The sequence below is a fragment of the Dasypus novemcinctus genome, chromosome 23 (assembly GCF_030445035.2).
Source record: "Dasypus novemcinctus isolate mDasNov1 chromosome 23, mDasNov1.1.hap2, whole genome shotgun sequence".
NCBI classification, from domain to species: Eukaryota; Metazoa; Chordata; class Mammalia; order Cingulata; family Dasypodidae; genus Dasypus; species Dasypus novemcinctus.
This window is the reverse complement of record NC_080695.1, coordinates 23,904,310-23,922,512: the sequence shown is the minus strand read 5'-3', so window position 1 is coordinate 23,922,512 and position 18,203 is coordinate 23,904,310. Positions and strand designations below refer to the sequence as shown.

General features: G+C 35.6%; 1 protein-coding gene across 1 annotated transcript in view; it reads left to right on the top strand.

The window, feature by feature from the left end:
* The window catches only part of CALN1 (calneuron 1), a 556,564-nt gene that overhangs the window by 89,246 nt on the left and 449,115 nt on the right, over positions 1-18,203 (top strand). The gene's annotated exons all lie outside the window — the stretch shown is intronic.

Sequence of the window (18,203 nt, the reverse complement as noted above, 5' to 3'; positions counted from 1 at the left end):
CTTATTTTTGTCTGTCTATTTACCCTTTTGGTTACTCTTTCTGATAGCCTTCACTTCTACACTCTCCTCCAAGTCTCTCTCTCTTTCTTTTCTTTTCTGGCTGCAGAACTCCTTTACTGTTTCTTGCAGAGCTGGATTCTTGTTTACAAACTCTCTTAGTTTCTGCTTATCTATGAATATTTAAACTCACCATCATATTTGAAGGACAGTTTTCAGATAAATAATTCTTGGCCAGCAGTTTTTCTCTTTCACTATCTTCATTATATCATATCACTGCCTTCTTGTCTCCATGGTTTTTAAAGAGAAATCCACAGTAAGTCTTCTTGAATATCCCTTGTATGTGATGTTTCATTTCTCCTTTGCTGCTTTCAGATCAGAATTTTCTCTTGATCTTTGGCCTTTGGCATTCTGAATATTATAAGTCTTGGGGTAGGTCTATTTGGATTCATTAGAATTGGAGTATGTTGTGCTTCCTGGGCACATATATTCATGCTTTTCATAAGAGTTAGGAAATTTTCAGCCTTTATTTCTTCAAACAGTCTTTCTGTCCCTTTTCACTTCTTCTTTCCTTCTGGAACTCCCATAACATGTATGTTGGTATACTTTATTCTATCATTCAACTCCTTGAGCCCTGCTCAATTTTTTTCCATTCTTCTCTCTCTGTTCTTCTATCACCTCAATTTTAGCTGTTCTGTCCTCTATGTCCCTGGTTCTTTCTTCCATGATTTCAAATCTGCTGCTGTATGTCTCTATTTTACTTTTAACCTAACTTTTGTGTCTTTCATTCTCAAAAACTCTGCTATTTTTCTATCCAAATTTTTCTTTAGCTCATCAAGTGTCTTCTTAATTTCTTTAGCCATGTTGTCCTGCAACTCCATGATTTGATTTAGGTGACTTGTATGAGCCTCATTGATTAGTTGTTTCAAGTCCTGTGTCTTGTCTGGAGCTTTGATTTGTTCCTTTGCCTGAGCCATATATTTTTCTTAGTATGGCTTGTAAATTTCTGCTGATGTTTACGTATGTGATTATGATGCTGAGTTTACTCTGATGTTCAGTTTCTCTTACCTAGGATATAATGTTAAGTAACTGTGTGTTACCACTTTTCTTTGATTCTTGGTTCAACTTGTTCTAGATAATTAGGATTGTCCCAGTTTAACTGCTCAAACCAGGGCTAAGGATGCAGTAATTGGGTGCAGGCCAATTTCCAAGGGCCTTGGAGAGGGAACAGTAAAGGCACCTGATTGCCTTTCCTATTTATTTTATATTATTTCCCCCTTCTTTCATGCACTTTTCTGATCAGCCAGCAGATGGCTTTCTTGGGCAGACCTTTCATCTTCAACCCCAGATGCTAGGGGGGAATACATTATTGTAACCCTGCCCTGGCACGTGATGCAGGGCAATATCTTCATGGTGGGCCAAACCTTGCAAACAAAGTTTCTTAGAAGCTGTTCTCCTCCCTTGGCTGACCACACCATCCCCCTCTCTCTGCCTCATCAGCAACCAGTCCAGGGCAGTAGAGAGGGTGTTTGAGAAGGCAAATTATCTTTAGCTCCCTGCAGGCTCTCAGGGCAAACAATGTAATGACCCCATTCCACCTAGAAGTGTGCAGTCCCTCCAAGGCAGCAGAACAAGTTTACCGGCCATAATCCAAATTTGCTGTAGGTTGTGTCTGTCCCTCTCCCCTCTCTTGGGGAAGAGGACCACTGCAATCCCCTCAGTTCATAGCTTCTGTAGTCCACAGACTGCTGTTTGTTCTGAGGGTAGGTGGATGGACACCAGCAGCTGCTGCTGCAGCTTTACTCATGGGATTTTCAAACCGAGACTGTGTTTGGATACCCACAGGCAATAACTGGATATCCATAGGCAATAACTAAAGAGACAAATAATAAATTCAATTCATACATCTCGTCATATACAAAAATTAACTGAGAATGGATCACTGACCTAAATGTAAAGCATGTTTTCTAGATGAAAACATAGGATAAATTCTTTATAACCTTGAGTTTGGCAAATATTTCTTAGATATGACACCAAAAATATGGTTGATAAAATAAAAAAGTAATATACTGGACTTCATCAAAATTAAGAGCAACTTTCTTTGAAAGACATTGTAAGAAAATGAAAAGACAAACCACAGACTGGGAGAAAATATTGTAAATCACATATCTGATAAAGGGCTTATCCAGATCATATCAAGAATGCCTCAAATTCAATAATAAGAAAACCAACAACCCAATTGAAAAATAGGTAAAATATATGAACAGACAATTCACCAAGAAAATTTACAGATGATACATCAGTACTTGAGAAGATATCCAACATCATCAATTATTAGAGAAATGCAAATTAAAACTGCAGCAAAAATAGAAATTTTAAAAACAAGAAAAAGGCAATAAAAAAATATGAGAGGCCACTATCCACCTATCGAAATATCTAAAATTAAAATGACTGAACATACCATGTTTTGGTGAGAAAATAGAGCAACTGGAACCTTCCTGCAAAATGCAAATGCAAAATATTACAACTGTTTTGCCTAACAATTGGCAATTTTTTCAACAGTTAAATCTACATCTGTCATAATCCAATCATTTTACTCCTGGGTATTTATGCAAGAAAAATGAAAGCACAGGTTCATAAAAAAGACTCCTACAAAACTGCCCATTGCAACTTTATTTGTAATAGTAAAAATTGGAAAAACCCAGATGTCCATTAACAGGCAAGAGGATTAACAATGTGGTATACAATGGAATACTGCTCAAAAAATTATTCTTATGACGACATGGGGGAATCTCGAATTATGACTGGGATAGAGAAGCCACACAACAAAAAATGCATACAGTAAATTCCATTTATATAAAATTCTAGGGAATCTAAGATTTTTAATGATTCCCATGGATGAGGGGAGACTACAGGAGTGGGGCAAGGTGTGAGATGTGGAGTGGAAGGGAGGGGTTTCAAAGGGATGTGAGGAAACTTTTGGGGGCAATGGGTATATTTATCATCTTGGTTGTAGTGATGGTTTCACCAATGTATATACGTATCATATCTTACCAAATTATATATTTAATAATATGCAGTTTATTTTTTACTAATTACACCTCAATAAACCTCTTTTCAGTTTTCAGACCATTCACTGTGATGGTGAAAGCAGCACAAATTCCCCTAGGACTTTGGCTTATAATTAAAGTAGTATTTTCTACTTTGTCTTTTTGGATATATTCATAACTTTATTAATGACCATTTGAGAGGAAGTGAACCAACTACCTTCACTCTATTTCCATATACCTGAAAAGTTTAATTTTATCTTTTTCAAGCTCTTATCTTTATTACTTCATTTTCCCTGATTTATTTTGCTTATGCATTTTCTTTTACCTTCTTAATTTGAATGTTTAGTGAATTAACTTTCATTCCTTCTTTTAAGTTGTCTTTTTATATATGTAAACCTATTATACACTCAGCTTAGCAAATTTAAATGATAGAGACAAAAATACACAGAAAGAAGCCGGTCATACTTTTCCTTCTCCCCAGAAACAACCACAGGTACCATTTCTGCCAGCATCCTGCCTGGTATCCCCCTGCGCATGAATATCTTTTGTGTGTGTTCATGCTCACGGAAAAGTACATGAATCCTAAGTGTAAAGCTTAATGAATTTCCACAAACTGAGTATTTCCAAGTAACCAGCACTTGTTCAGTTAACAGAACATTGCCAGTGACCCAGAAGCCCTCTTTGTATCTACTTCCAGTCTACAACACCCGCCCCGCCTTTCCCTGCTTCCCCAAGGATAAGTGCTACCATGACTCATAATGACATAGATTTTGTTGCCTATTTTAAAATTTGATTTAAATGGAATGGTGCGACATGTGTAATGCTTTATGCAGCTTCCTTCACTCAATATTGTATTTACGACACGCATCCACGTGGCTGCGGGTGGTTTTAATTCGCCCACTTTCACTGTGATATTTTCTCTCAAGTGTGTAAATATTCCATAATTTATTTATCCATTTTATTGTTGAGTGGCATTTGGTGGCTTTCAATTTGGGGCTCTTATAAACTGTGCTGCTATAAATATTCTAATACATGTCTTTTGTGAGCAGATGAACACTTTTTTATTAGTTATCCATCTAAGAGTGCAATTACTGGTTCATATACATAAAATATATCTATGTAATTTTGGATAAATGGTACAATTTTAGACAAACTATTTTGTAACCTCTTCTAACCACTAAACAGTAAGCCATAGGCATATTTCTATGTCAGTTAATAGTATCTGATATATGGATGTACCATAATTTAATCATAAAATTTATAATTTCATTTACTGACAGGCATTTACTTTGCTCCAATTTTTCACTAATTTTCACTAATACAACCTATCTTATGAATGTATCTTTGCTCAATTGACTGATAATCATTATAGGATAAATGCTTAGAAATGGAATGGCTAGAATCCAGGGTATGCCCACGTGCACTTAAATTTTGATACAAATTTCCTTGAAATGAGGTAAAATTTACAATCTTATCAACATTGACTAAGAGGGCACAGTTTTCTACTCCCTCATGCTGTTTTTTTCTTCTATATTTTTAATCTTTGCCAATCAGATAGGGCACTTAACATCTTGGCATTAATTTATATTCCCTGATTATTAGTGAATTTGAACATCTTTTTAGAAATGTGTTTCTCATTTGTAATGGCCTTTTAATGAACTTTGCCAATTACTCAATTGTTGTCTTTTTTCTTATTTATTTACAAAAGTTCTTTATATGCAGAGGATATAATTCTTTTATCTATGTTACAAATAATTATTCCAGATTTTTGTTTACATTTAATTTGGTTATATATGTTGTTTTGGCACACATTTTGTTGTTGTTACTATTGTTTTGATTTTTCTTAGTGGAGTCAATTTTGCCTTTATGGTGTCTGGCTTTTGTTTCATACTTAAAAGTCCTCCTGAACTTTAAAATGATAAGAATAACTCTCTTTCTTTCTTTCTTTCTTTCTTTCTTTCTTTCTTTCTTTCTTTCTTTCTTTCTTTCTTTCTTTCTTTCTTTCTTTCTTTCTTTCTTTCTTTCTTTCTTTCTTTCTCATTGTGTTGTTGTTGTTGTTTTTAAATTTTAATCTTTGATCCACCTGGATTCTCTTTCACTATATAGAACAAAAAATTTAATTTAATTATTTTCCAAATAGCCGATTGGTACAACACTTGAAGAATCTCTTTGTTTCCCTCTAATTGAAATGCCACTTTATCAATATCAGAATTATCTAAGTATATGTGTATGTCTGTTTCTGTACAGAGAATTCATCCAACAATTCATCCAACAAATACCTGTTAGATGACTACTACGTGCCAGGCAGTTTGCTAGACACTAGAGCTGTATCAGTAAATAAGAAAGACAAAGAACCCTGGCCTCGTGAGCTCACATTTCAGAAGGAGAAGTAGAGACAGATAGCAACTACAAACATTATTTTACTTCTTCCTCTGAATTGGCATGATGAAGCTTTAATTACCATAGTTTATGATATATTTTAATATTGGAGCTAGTACTATCACATTAATTATTTCGCTTGCTCTTAAACATTTAATTTTACAGATGAGTTTTAGAATGATTTGATCAAATTCCAAAATAAATCTCACTGAGATTTGATTATGATTGTCTGGAATTTTGAAATTATAGGGGAGTTAACATGTTTACAATATTCTCTTCTTATCTAATAACAAGGTGTGCTCTCTATTAATTCAAGTTTCCTTTTATTTAAGTGTCCTTTTATGCCCCTTAGTAGAAACTTTACATTTTTCTCCATACAGATCATTTTCTCTTTTTTCTTTTTTTGGTTGCTATTGTGAATGGATTTTTTTCTTTCATTATGTTTTATAACTTGTTACTGTTGGTATATAAGAAAGCTATTGATTTTGGTATGTATTTTTTGTAACCTGCTGTTTAAGTGAATTCCCATATTGTTCCTAATAGCTTTTCAATTGATTTGATGTTAGGTTATTTGTTGCATAATGGTATGTTACATATATCTTCATCGTGAATTGAACTTGTTATCATTACTAAGTGGCTGTCCTGTTTAACAGTTCTTATCTTTTTCAATTTTGCCTGATATTTAAATTGCGATCCTCATTTTCTTGCTGTAGGCATTGATTTACACTACCAACCCCTTTTACTTAACATTTTTTTCTATTAAAAAAGAAACTTATGCTTGTATAAAACACTTAATAACATATAAAATGTTTATGTAGAAAGCATAATCCCTCTATCCCAGAGATAGCCGCTAGTATAGCTGAGTCAATGGACTTCCAGAATTGTTTTCTGTATGCGTATCAACATGTATGAATGAAAATGATACACCACTTAACATACTGCTTTGTAATTTGCTTTCCTCAGTTAATAATTTATTTTGGACCTCTCTCTGTATCATACATGTAAACCACCCCAACCCCATTATTTTTAACTGTTGGATTAAACATACTGCTACCGATTCTAAAAAATTTTCTTAGTGGGAATTATATAGGAATGTACTTCTAAGATATATATATGTATTTGGAAATAGAGCAGTGTGTTCATGAACAGACTTGTGCATTTGTTCAAATACACATATAATGAATTTCTATGGGTGAAATATATGGAGGAAAAGATGTTGCATTCTAATTTTTAACATATATTGCAAAGAGTCCTTAAAAACATTTAACTAATGCAAATTCCCACTAATACTGTATGTGAATGCTTGCTCTCAATTCTTTTACTTTTAATGTTTTATGTCTATTAAATAGAAAACTTAGCCATAAAAGTGGGTTTTATGCACACTTTTCTTTAAAAAGTATTGTCCTGTATTTTATGTACTTTTTATTATAATTTATTTTCAACTGTGGTAAAATATACAGAACCTAAAATTGTTCTAACCATTTTAAGTGGACTATTCTTGGACATTAATTACATTGAAAATACTGTGTAATATTCACCACTATCTATTTCCTAGGCCAAAATTCATATTCATTGATTATTTTCCCTGCTGCTAAAACAAATAAAATACATTAGGTTGGTTTAACAACAGCAATTTATTGGTTCAGTGTCAGAGGCTAGAAGGCTTGCTTCCTCCTGGGGTCCATATTTCTGACTGGCCAGCCATCTTTAGGGTTCCTTGGGTTTTCTGCTACTTGACAATGTATATGGTGGTGTCTGTTGCTTTCTCTTCCAGGTTCTGTTGACTTGCAGTTTCTGGCAGCTCTCAATAGCTTCTCTCTGTCAGACTTTCCCTCTGCTTATGAAGGACTCCAGTATTCTGGATTAAACCCCACACTGATTCAGTTGACCACACTTTAACTGAAGTGACCTCTTGATGAGATCTTGTTTACAGTGGGTCCACATCCACAAAGATGCAGACCAAGACAAAGAATATACTCAAACTGGGGTACACAATTCAATCTACCATGCTCATTTAGCAATACCTCCCGATTGCACCTTTGCTATGTCTGGTAACCACCATTTGCTTTCTGTCCCTATGAATTTGCTTATTCTAAGAATTTCATATGAGAGAAATCATACAATATTTTTTCTTTTGTGTTTGGTTTATTTCACTTGACAAGACGTCGTCAAGGTTCATCCATGTTGTAGCATGTACCAGCACTTCATTTATTTTATGGCTGAATATTATTCCATTGTATGGATATACCATATTTTATTTATCCATTCATCTGTCGATGGACACTTGGGTTGCTTTAACCTTTTGGTTATTGTAAATAATGCTGTGATGAAACTGGTGCACAAATATCTGTCCATTTCCTTGCTTTCAGTTCTTTTGGGTTTATACCTAGGAGTGGAATTGCTGGGTCATATGGTAATTCTATGCTTAACTTTTTGAGGAACCACCAAACTGTTTTCCACAGCAGCTGCACCTTTTTATATTCACACCAACAATGTACCACGGTTCCTATTTCTCCTCATCCTCATCAACACTTATTTTCAATTTTTAAAAATAATAGCCATCCTAGTGAGTGTGAAATAGTATCTCATTGTTATTTTAGTTTGAATTTCTTTAATGGCTAATGATGTTGAGCATTTTTTTCATATAGTTATGGTCCATTTGAATATCTTCTTTGGAGAAGTGTCTATTCAAATCCTTGGCCCAGTTTTTAGTTGGATTGTTTGTCTTTACATATTTCTCTCATTCTTCAAGTTGTCCTTCACTTTCTTGATGATGTCTTCAGACACAAAACTTTTAATTTTGATGAAGTACACTAAAAATGTTTTTAAATTAATAGAACACAAGGAATTTTATTTTATTATTTATTTATTTAGTTTTGATGAAGTACATTTCATCTATTGTTTCTTTTGTGTTTTATTCTTTTGGTGTAAAATCTAAAAATCAATGACCTATTACAATGTCCTGAATATATTTCTCTATGTTTTCTTGTAAGAATTTTATAATATTAGCTCTTATATTTAGGTCATTGATCCATTTTGAATTAATATTTTTATATGGTGAGAGGTAGGGGTCCAGGTTCATTCTTTTCATGTGGATTTCCAGTTGTCCCAGCACTATTTGTTGAAGAGACTATTCTTTTCCCATTGAATGGATTGGAACCCTGGCTGAGAATCAACTGGCCATAGATGTGTTGATTTATCTCTGGAGTCTCAATCCTATTCCATTGATTTATATATCTATCCTTAAGCGAGTATCACCCTGTTATTTTTAAATTTTTTAAATTGAAGTATATAATTCATACATGAACATACATAAACAATAAGTATATAATAAAAGTTGTGAAATTTATAACCTGCATAACATTATATAGGGGTCCCATACATCACCCCTCCACCAACACCTTGTATTGTTGAGAAACATTTGTTACAAAATATAAAAGAGCATCATCAAAATATTACTAAATAACTATAGTCCGTATTTTTATTTGGTGTATTTTTCCCCCAACCCACCCTATTATTTTTTAAAATATATTTTTAATAAAGAAGTTGTAGAACTTACAAAACAATCATGTACATGTGTAGAATTTTCATGCAATGCTCCTTCACCAACACACCACACCGTGGTGGAATATTTGTTACAGATTATGAGATAATGTATCAGATTATTGCCACCAATTGTGGTCTATAGTGTACATTTGGCACACTTTTTCTGTACCTCCCATTATCAATGCAGTACATCATAGGCATTGATGCAAGAATATTACAGTATTGCTGTTAACCACAATTCAGAGGTCGTTCCAGTTGTATTTTTCCCATGTTTCTCCACATTCCTACCACCCTGCAATAGTGATGTACATCTGCTCTAGCTCATAGGAATACACACATGCATCTGTATCATCAACCAAAATTCTAATCCACCTCTGGGTTCATTGTGTTATTTAGTTCCTAGATTGTTCTCCTGCTTTTTTTCAATTGACATTTACATACCTAGGCTACTTTTTCTTCAGCCTCAATCCTATTTATAAAACAGGTTCTGTTCACTATAATGTGTTACCACCAACTCTATCCATTTCTACATTTTTACTCAAATTAATTAAATCTTCTACATACTTTAAACATCAGTAGTTCTTCTCAACCCTCCTCTTATCTCCTAATAACCTATATTCTAGGTTTTATCTCCATGCATCTATTCTTCATATTTAGTTCATGTTAATGAGACCATGCAATATTTGTCTTTTTGTGTCTAGTTTACTTCATTTAACATGATGTCTTCAAGATTCATCCATGTTATCATATGTGTCCCAATTTCATTACTTCTTACTGCAGCATAGTATTCCATCATATGTATATACCACATTTTGTTTATCCATTCATTGGTTGATGGACTCTTGGGTTGTTTCCCTCTTTTGGCAATTGTGAATAATGCCACTGTGAACATCAGTGTGCAGATGTCTGTTTGTGTCATAGTTTCTAGTTCTTCTGTATATATTCCTAAGTAGAGGAATTGCTGTTCTATATTTAGCTTCCTGAGGAACTGCCAAACTGTCTTCCACAGAAGCTGCACCATTTTACAATCCCACCAACAGTGAAGGAGTGTTCCTATTTCTCCACATCCTCTCCAGCATTTGTTTTCTGATTTTTAATAATGACCATTCTATATGGTGTGAGATGATATCTCATTTTGTTTTGTTTTTTTCCTATCTGGTTGGGCCATTGTCTTTTTGGTGTGCCACTTTGCTGCTGTGCCTCTCTGTGCAGGTCTGGGACATCTTTTTTCCTTTTTTACCAGGAAGTCCCAGGGATCGAACCCAGGTCCTCTATATGGTAAGTGGGAACTCAATTGCTTGAGCCACAGCTGCTTCCCTCATTGCAGTTTTAATATGAATTTCTCTAATAGCTAGTGACATGGGACACTTTTTGCATGTGCTTTTTTGCCACTGTATTTCCTCTTGGGAGAAATGTCTATTTAAGTCTTTCATCCATTGTTTAATTGGATTGCTTGCTCTTTTGTTGTTGAGTTGTGTGATCTTTTTATATAGAATGGAAATCAAACCTTTATCAGATATGTGGTTTCCAAATATTTTCTCCCATTGGGTGGGCTCCCTTTTCACCTTGAAGAAGTCCTTTGAATCACAAATGTGTTTAAGTTTGAGGAGGTCCCACTTAAGCATGTTTTCTTTTTTTTTTGCCCATGCTTTCCATGTAAGGTTTAAGAATGCATGAACTACAATCAGGTCTTGAAGATGTTTTCCCACATTTTCTTCTAGGAGTCTTATGGTTTTTGCTTTTATATTTAGGTCCTTGATCCATTTTGAGTTACTTTTTGTATAAGGTGTGAGGTAAGAGTCCTCTTTCTTTCTTTTTGGTTATGGATATCCAGTTCTCCCAGCACTATTTTTTGTATAGACTGTTCTGCCTCAGCTGAGTGGGTTTGATAGGCTTGTCAAATATCACTTGAGCACAGATGTGATAGTCTGCTTCTGAAACATCAATTTCGTTCCATTGGTCTGTGTTTATCTTTATGCCAATACCATGCTGGTTTTTTTTTTTTTTTACCACTGTAGCTAGGTAATATGATTTGAAGTCCAGAAGTGACAGACCTCCAACTTCATTTTCTCTTTTTAAGATGTTTCTGGCAAGTTAGGGCCCCTTACCCTTTCAAATACATTTTATAATTGTGCTTCCATTTGTTTTAAAAAATATTGCTGAAATTTTTATTGGGATTGCATTGAATCTGCACATCAATTTGGGTAGAATGGACATCTAAGTGATATTTAGTCTTCCAAACCATGAGCATGGAATGTTTTTCCAATGATTTACACCTTTTTAAAAATTTCTTTTAACAACACATTGTACTTTTCTGACTACAAGCACATTACATACTTGTTTAAGTTTATTCCTAAATATTTGATTCTTTTAGTTGCTATTATAAAAGAAATTTTTCCCCTAACTTCCTCTTCAAATTGCACATTATGACTGTGTAGAAACACCATTGATTTTTTAGTATTGATCTTGTATCCTGACAATCTACTGAAATAACTTATTAGCCCTAGCACTTTGTTGTAGATTTTTCAGGACTTTCTAGATACAAGATCATAACATCTGCAAATAGCTAAAGTATTTCTTCTTCCTTTCCAATTTGGATGCCTTTTATTTCTTTTTCTTGCCTGATTGCTCTTGCTAGAACATCTAGCACTATATTAAACAACAGTGGTGACAGTGGACATCCTTGTCTTGTTCCTGATCTCTTTAGGAAAGCTTTTGGTCTTTCACCATTGAGTACAATGTTAGCTATGGGTTTTTCATATAAGGCCTTTATCATATTGAGAAAGTTTTCTTCAATGCCTATCTTTTATAGTGTTTTTATCAAGAAGGGATGCTGTTTTTTGTCAAATTCCTTTTCTGCGTCAATTGATAGGGTCATGTGATTTTTCTTCTTTGATTTATTAATGTGGTGTATTATGCCAATTCATTTTCTTGTGTTGAACCACCCTTGCATGACTGGTATAAAACCCACTTGATCATGTTGAGTAATTCTTTTAATGTGTCATTGGATTCAATTAGCAAATATTTTATTGAGGATTTTTTGCATCTGTATTCATTAGAGAAATGGGTCTGTAATTTTCTTTTTTTGTGATATCTTTATCTGGCTTGGTATTATGGTGATACTGGCTTCATAGAATGGGTTTGGTAGCATTCCCTCTTGTTCAGTTTTTTGGAGGAGCTTGAATAAGATTGGTATTCAATCTTTGAATGCTTGGTAAAACTCACCTGTGAAATTGGTCCTGGGTTTCTCATTTTGGGGAGTGGTTTGATGACTGTTTCAATCTCTTTACTTGTGATTGGTTTGTTGAGGTCTTCTATTTCTTCTAGGGTCAGTGTAGATTGTTTGTATGTTCCCAGGAATTTTTCCATTTCATCTACATTGTCTAGTTTTCTTGGCATAAATTTGTTCATAGTATCCTGTTATGTTCTCTCTTATTTCTGTGGGGTCATGTAATGTTCCTGTTTTCATTTTTTATTTCATTTATTTGCATCTTCTCTCTCTTTTTTTCTTAGTCAGTTTACATAAGGGTTTATTTTGTTAATCTTCTCAAAAAACCAACTTTTGGTTTTATTAATTCTCTCTTGTTTTTTTGTTTTCAATTTCATTTATTTCTGCTCTCATCTTTGTTATTTCATTCCTTTTACTTGCTTTGGAATTAGCTTGCCATTCCTTTTCTAGTTCCTCCAGTTCTGCAGTTAGGTCATTGATTTTAGCTCTTTTTTTTTAGAGGCTATAAATTTTCCTCTTGACACTGCCTTCACTGCATCCCATAGGTTCTGATATGTGGTATTCTCATGTCATTTGTCTCTATACATTTATTGATTTCTCTTGAAATTTCTTCTTTGACCCATTGTTTGTTTAATAGTGTGCTGTTTAATCTCCATATATATGTGAATTTTCCCTTTTTCTGCTGCTAGTTGATTTCCAACTTTATTCCATTATGATCAGAGAAAGAGCTTTGTATAATTTTGATTTTGTTGAATTTATTGAGATCTGCTTTGTTACCCAACATATGGTCTATCCTGGAGAAAGATCCATGAGCACTTGAAAAGAATATATATCCTGCTATTTTGGGGTGCAATGTTCTGCATATGTCTATCAGGCTTAGCCCATTTATTATTTTACTCAAGCTCTCTGTTTCTTCATTGATCTTCTGCACAGATATTCTATCCAATGCTGAGAGTGGTATTTTGAAGTCTCCAACTATTATTGTAGAGATTTCTATTTCTCCCTTCAGTTTTACCAGTGTTTGCCTCATGTATCTTGGGGCATCCTGGTTAGGTGAATATATATTATAATTGTGATTTCTTCCTGGTGAATCATCTCTTTTATTAATATGTAATATTCTTCCTTGCCTTTTAAAGTCTATATCATCTGATATAAGTATAGCTATCCCAGATTTTTTTTTTTTTTTTTTTTTTACTGCTTTTCCAACCTTTCACTTTCAATCTATTGGTATCCTTGGGTCTAAGGTAATTCTCTTGCAGACAGCATATAGATGGCTTGTATCTTCTTATGCATTTCACCAGTCTGTGTCTTTTGATTGGGGAGTTTAATCCATTAACTTTCAATGTCATTACTGTAATGGCAGTTCTTGTTTCATCCATTTTGATCTTTGCATTTTTTCTGTCATTTTATTTTTGACACTTTTAGTTACTGCTAATGATACAGTCATCATTTCTAAACTCCTTTCCAAGCCAGTCTCTCCTGTCTTTTTTTCAGGCAGCAGCACTCTGTTTAGTATTTCCTGCAAAGCTGGTCTTTTTGTTTTAAACTCTCTCAGTTTCAGTTTCTAATCTCGCCCTCATTTTTGAAAGAACATTTTGACGGTTTGGCTTTATCTGTCATATTTTATTTTCGCCACTCTTTGACACCTTCAATTACTGATACTGATACAATCTTTATTTCTAGATGCTCTTCCAAGTCACTCTCTCCTGTCTTTTCTTTTCAGGCTATAAAACTCTCTTTAGTATTTCCTGCAAAGGCAGCCTCTGTGTTATAAACTCTCTCAGTTTCTGTTTATCTATGAATATTCTAATCTCACCCTCATTTTAAAAAGATAATCTTGCTGGGTATAAAATTCTTGGCTGGCAGTTTTTCTCCTGCTGTATCTTAAATATATAATATCACTTCCTTCTTGCCTCCATGGTTTCTGATGAGAAATTGGCATTTAATCTTGTTGGGTACCCATGATATGTTATGCATTGGTTTTCTCTTGCTGCTCACAGAATTCTCTCTTTGTCTTTGGTGTTTGACATTCTGATGAGTATGTGTCTCAGCATTAGTCTATTTGGATTGATTCAGATGAGAGTACACTGTGCTTCTTGAACATGATATCTATGTCCTTCAATAGGGCTGGGAAATTTTCTGCCATTATTTCTTCAAATATTCCTTCTGCTCCCTTCCCTTCTCTTCTTCTGGTACACCCATGACACATATGTTTCCACATTTCTTGCTGTCATTTAGCTCCCTGAGACCCTGTTCAATTTTTTTCCATTCTTTTCTTCATCAGTTCTTTTGTATGTTCACTTTTAGAGGTCATGTCTTTGAGCTCACTGATCATTTCTTCTGCTTCCTCAAATCTTCTATTATATGATTCCAGTGTATTTTTAATTTCATTAATTGTACCTTTCATTCTCATAAGATATGCTATTTTTCTTTGTATGCTTTCAAGTTCTTCTTTGTGCTCACCCAGTGTCCTCTTAATATCCTTAATCTCTTTAGGCATCTCTTTGAATTTATTAAGAAAATTTGTTTGGACATCTATGATTAGTTTTCTCAACTTCTTTATGTCATCTGTAAGCTTATCTTATTCCTTTAACTGGGCCATATCTTCCAGTTTCTTGATATGGATTATAATTTTTCTGTTGGTGTCTTGACATCTGGCTTACTAGATATATTTATTCTGGTGGCAGTTTCTCTCTTTAGTTTATGGCTTTCTTGCCTTTTCTCCCTCACTGGTTGTGTAGTAGTAGCCAAGGATATAGTTAGTGCTATATGCTCTGGAGGCTGAAGCTGATCCCATTGCCCAGGAATTTATAAAGCTTGTGCCACCTTTCTCCTCTGGCAGGGGTAGGGACAGAGCTGCAGCCATGTGTAATGATCCAAGTTGTGCAGAATAAGCCTGACTATAGTGGCCCAGTGAGACTGATGAAGCTTCATATCCCTTCCTCCCCTACCTGGGGCAGGGATGGAGCTGCATGTGTGGGCAGCAATCTATGTCATGTGGGTCTAAAATGACTGCAGTTGTCCAGGTAGACTGACATAGCATCCCCCACCCCCCCACCAGGGGTGGGGATGGACCCTCTGGATTGCTCAACAATCTAATCTGTGTGGGCTGAATATGTCAGCAGTTGCCCTGAGAGACTGAGGGAGTACTGTCCCTTCTGCCCTTTAGGGTGTGAGAATGGAACAACTGATGCTCAGCAGTTCAGTCTGTGTAGGATGAGAGTACTTGCCATTGCCCAGAGAGGCTGATGAAACACCAGACCCTCCTTTCCTTTCATGGATGGGGATGAATCCACAGGCACCCAACAGTTCAGTCTCCATAGGCCAAAAGTACCTGCTGTTGCCTGGAGAGGCTGTAAAGATGACACCACACCCCTCCTATCTTATTAGGGTGTGGGGGTGGATCCATAGGCACCAACAGTCCAGTCTGTGCAGGTCAAAAGTGCTTGCCATTGCCTGGAAAGGCTGAGGAAATCCAGCCCCCCTCCTATCTTTCTTGGCAGTGGGGATAGAGCTGTAGGTGTTTGACTATTCAGTCTGCGTGAGCCAAAAGCACCTGCAGTTACCCAGAGAGGCTGGGGAAAAAAGTCCCTCTCTTGTTCTATTGGGGTGTGGGGATGGAGTCCCAGGTGTCTGGCTATTCAGTCTGTTCCAGCTGAAAGCACTTGCAGTTACCCAGAGAGGCTAGTGCAGGTCCCCCCAGCTTCCTTCCTGCCAGAGGTGGGGCTGGAACCTAGGCTAGGGCTGTAGTCTGATCTTGGTGTAAAGAAGCCATTCTCTTCAATCAGCCCTGCTTTGACTCATGCCTGGAGCAGAGTTAAAATGGTGCTTACCAACCTCTTTCTGACTTAGGTTCAAACTTTAGCTGTACATTCGATTATACTTTAGCCAGCAAGTTTACTAGTCAGTAGCTGAAGTTGGTGGCCAACCATCTCTTCCTCTCCCACTTATGGGAAATAGAGTTTCCAACTCCAGTCACAGAATAGCTCCCATGGGAGCTTGCACCATGGGAATCAGCCTCCATGGCATGGAGTGCTCTACTCATGAATCTTCTCTGCAGATGGACAGTCTCCTCCTTCCATACTTTCAAGGATGTTGCAGGATACTCTTCTGGTCTCCTGGGGGCCCCCAAACAGATACTTTAGACAGCACTGTGTAACTACTAACTGCCATGTAGCATGAGCTGACTCTAGGAGCTCTTTACTCTGCTGCCATCCTTCCCCTCCAGCATGCTATTTTAATTACTGTAGCAAGTTTTGAAACCTGGAAGTGTTAGTCTTCCAAATTTGTTTTTTTTTCAAGATTATTTTGTCTATTTGGTGCCCCTTATAATTCCATATGAATCTGAGGATCAGCTTTTTTCACTTCTGAAAAAAAAATAAGAAAAAGAGAAAAAAAGTCTACTGGAATTTTTATAGAGATTTCATTGAATTTATAGATTGCTATGAGTATTATTGACATTATAACAATACGAAGTTTTTCAATCCATGAATATGGGATATCTTTCTTTAGGTCTTCTTTAATTTCTTTCAGCAATATTTTGTAGTTTTCAGTGTATGGGTTTTTTACCTCCTTGGCTAAATTTATTCCTAGGTGTTTTATTTTGTTAGATGCTATTGTTTAGCTGCTATTTTAGATACAAATAGAAATTGTTTTCTTGATTTCCTTTTCAGCTTATTCATTACTGATGTATAGATACCCAGCTGACTTATGTGTGTTTTATCTTGTATCTTGCAACTTTGATGAATTCATTTATTAGTTCTAATAGCTTTCTTGAGAATTCTTTGGGATTTTTCTCTATATTGGATCATGTTATCTGCAGATAGAGAAAATTTGACTTCTTCCTCCACAATTTAGATGCCTTTTATTTCTTTCTTTTGCCTGATTGTTCTGGCTAGAACTTCCAGTACAATGTTGAAGAAATGTGGTGACAGCAGGCATCCTTTTCTTGTACCTGATCATAAGGGGAAACCTTTCAGTCTTTCACCACTGAGTATAATATTTGCTGTGGGGTTTTCATAAATGCCCTTTATCATATTGAGAAATTCCCCTTCTATTCTTAGTTTTCTGAGTGTTTTAATCATGAAAGGATGTTGGATTTTTCAAATGCCTTTTCTGTTTCCCTCCTTCATCCTATTAATGTGGTGTACTGCATTGATTAACTTTTCTTATGCTGAGCCATCCTGGCATTCCTGGAATAAATCTCACTTGGTTCTGGTGTATAATCCTTTTAATATATTGTTGGTTTTGGTTCGCCAATATTTCTATGTTCATGAAAGATAGTGGTCAGTAATTTTCTTTTTTTGTGCTGTCTTTCTGGCTATCAGGGAAATGTCAGTTACCTAAAATTTCTCTCTGAACACTGCCTTTACTGTATCCCATAAGTGTTGGTATGCTTTGTTTTTGTTTTCATTCATCTCAAAATATTTCCTAATTTCCCTTTTGATTTCTTCTTTTTTAAATTTTTAAAAAAATTTCTGCCCCTTATTGTTTGTGCTCTCTGTGTCCACTTGCTGTGTGCTCTTCTGTGTCTGCTTGTCTTCTCTTTAGGTGGCACTAGGAACCAATCCTGGGACCTTCCAGAGTGGGAGAGGTGCTCAATTGCTTGTGCCACCACAGGTCCTTAGTCTGCTGCTCCTTTTATTGTCTCTCTTCTGTGTCTCTTTTTCTGTTGGGTCATCTTGCTATGCCAACTGTCTGTGCAGGCCAGCACTCTGCATGGGCCAGCACTCCGTGTGGGACAGCTCCCTGGTGGCGCCAGCTCACTGTGCAGGCCAGATTGCCTTCACCAGGAGGCCCCAGTAATTGAACCTTGGACCTCCCATATTGTAGATGGGAGCCCAATTTCTTGAACCACATCTGTTCCCCTTGATTTCCTCTTTGACTCATTGGTTGTTTAATAGTATGTTTAATTTCCACATATTTGTAAATATTCCAATTTTTCCTTTTGTTATTTATTTCCTTTTGTTATTTATTGGACCATCATGGTCCAAGAAAATGCT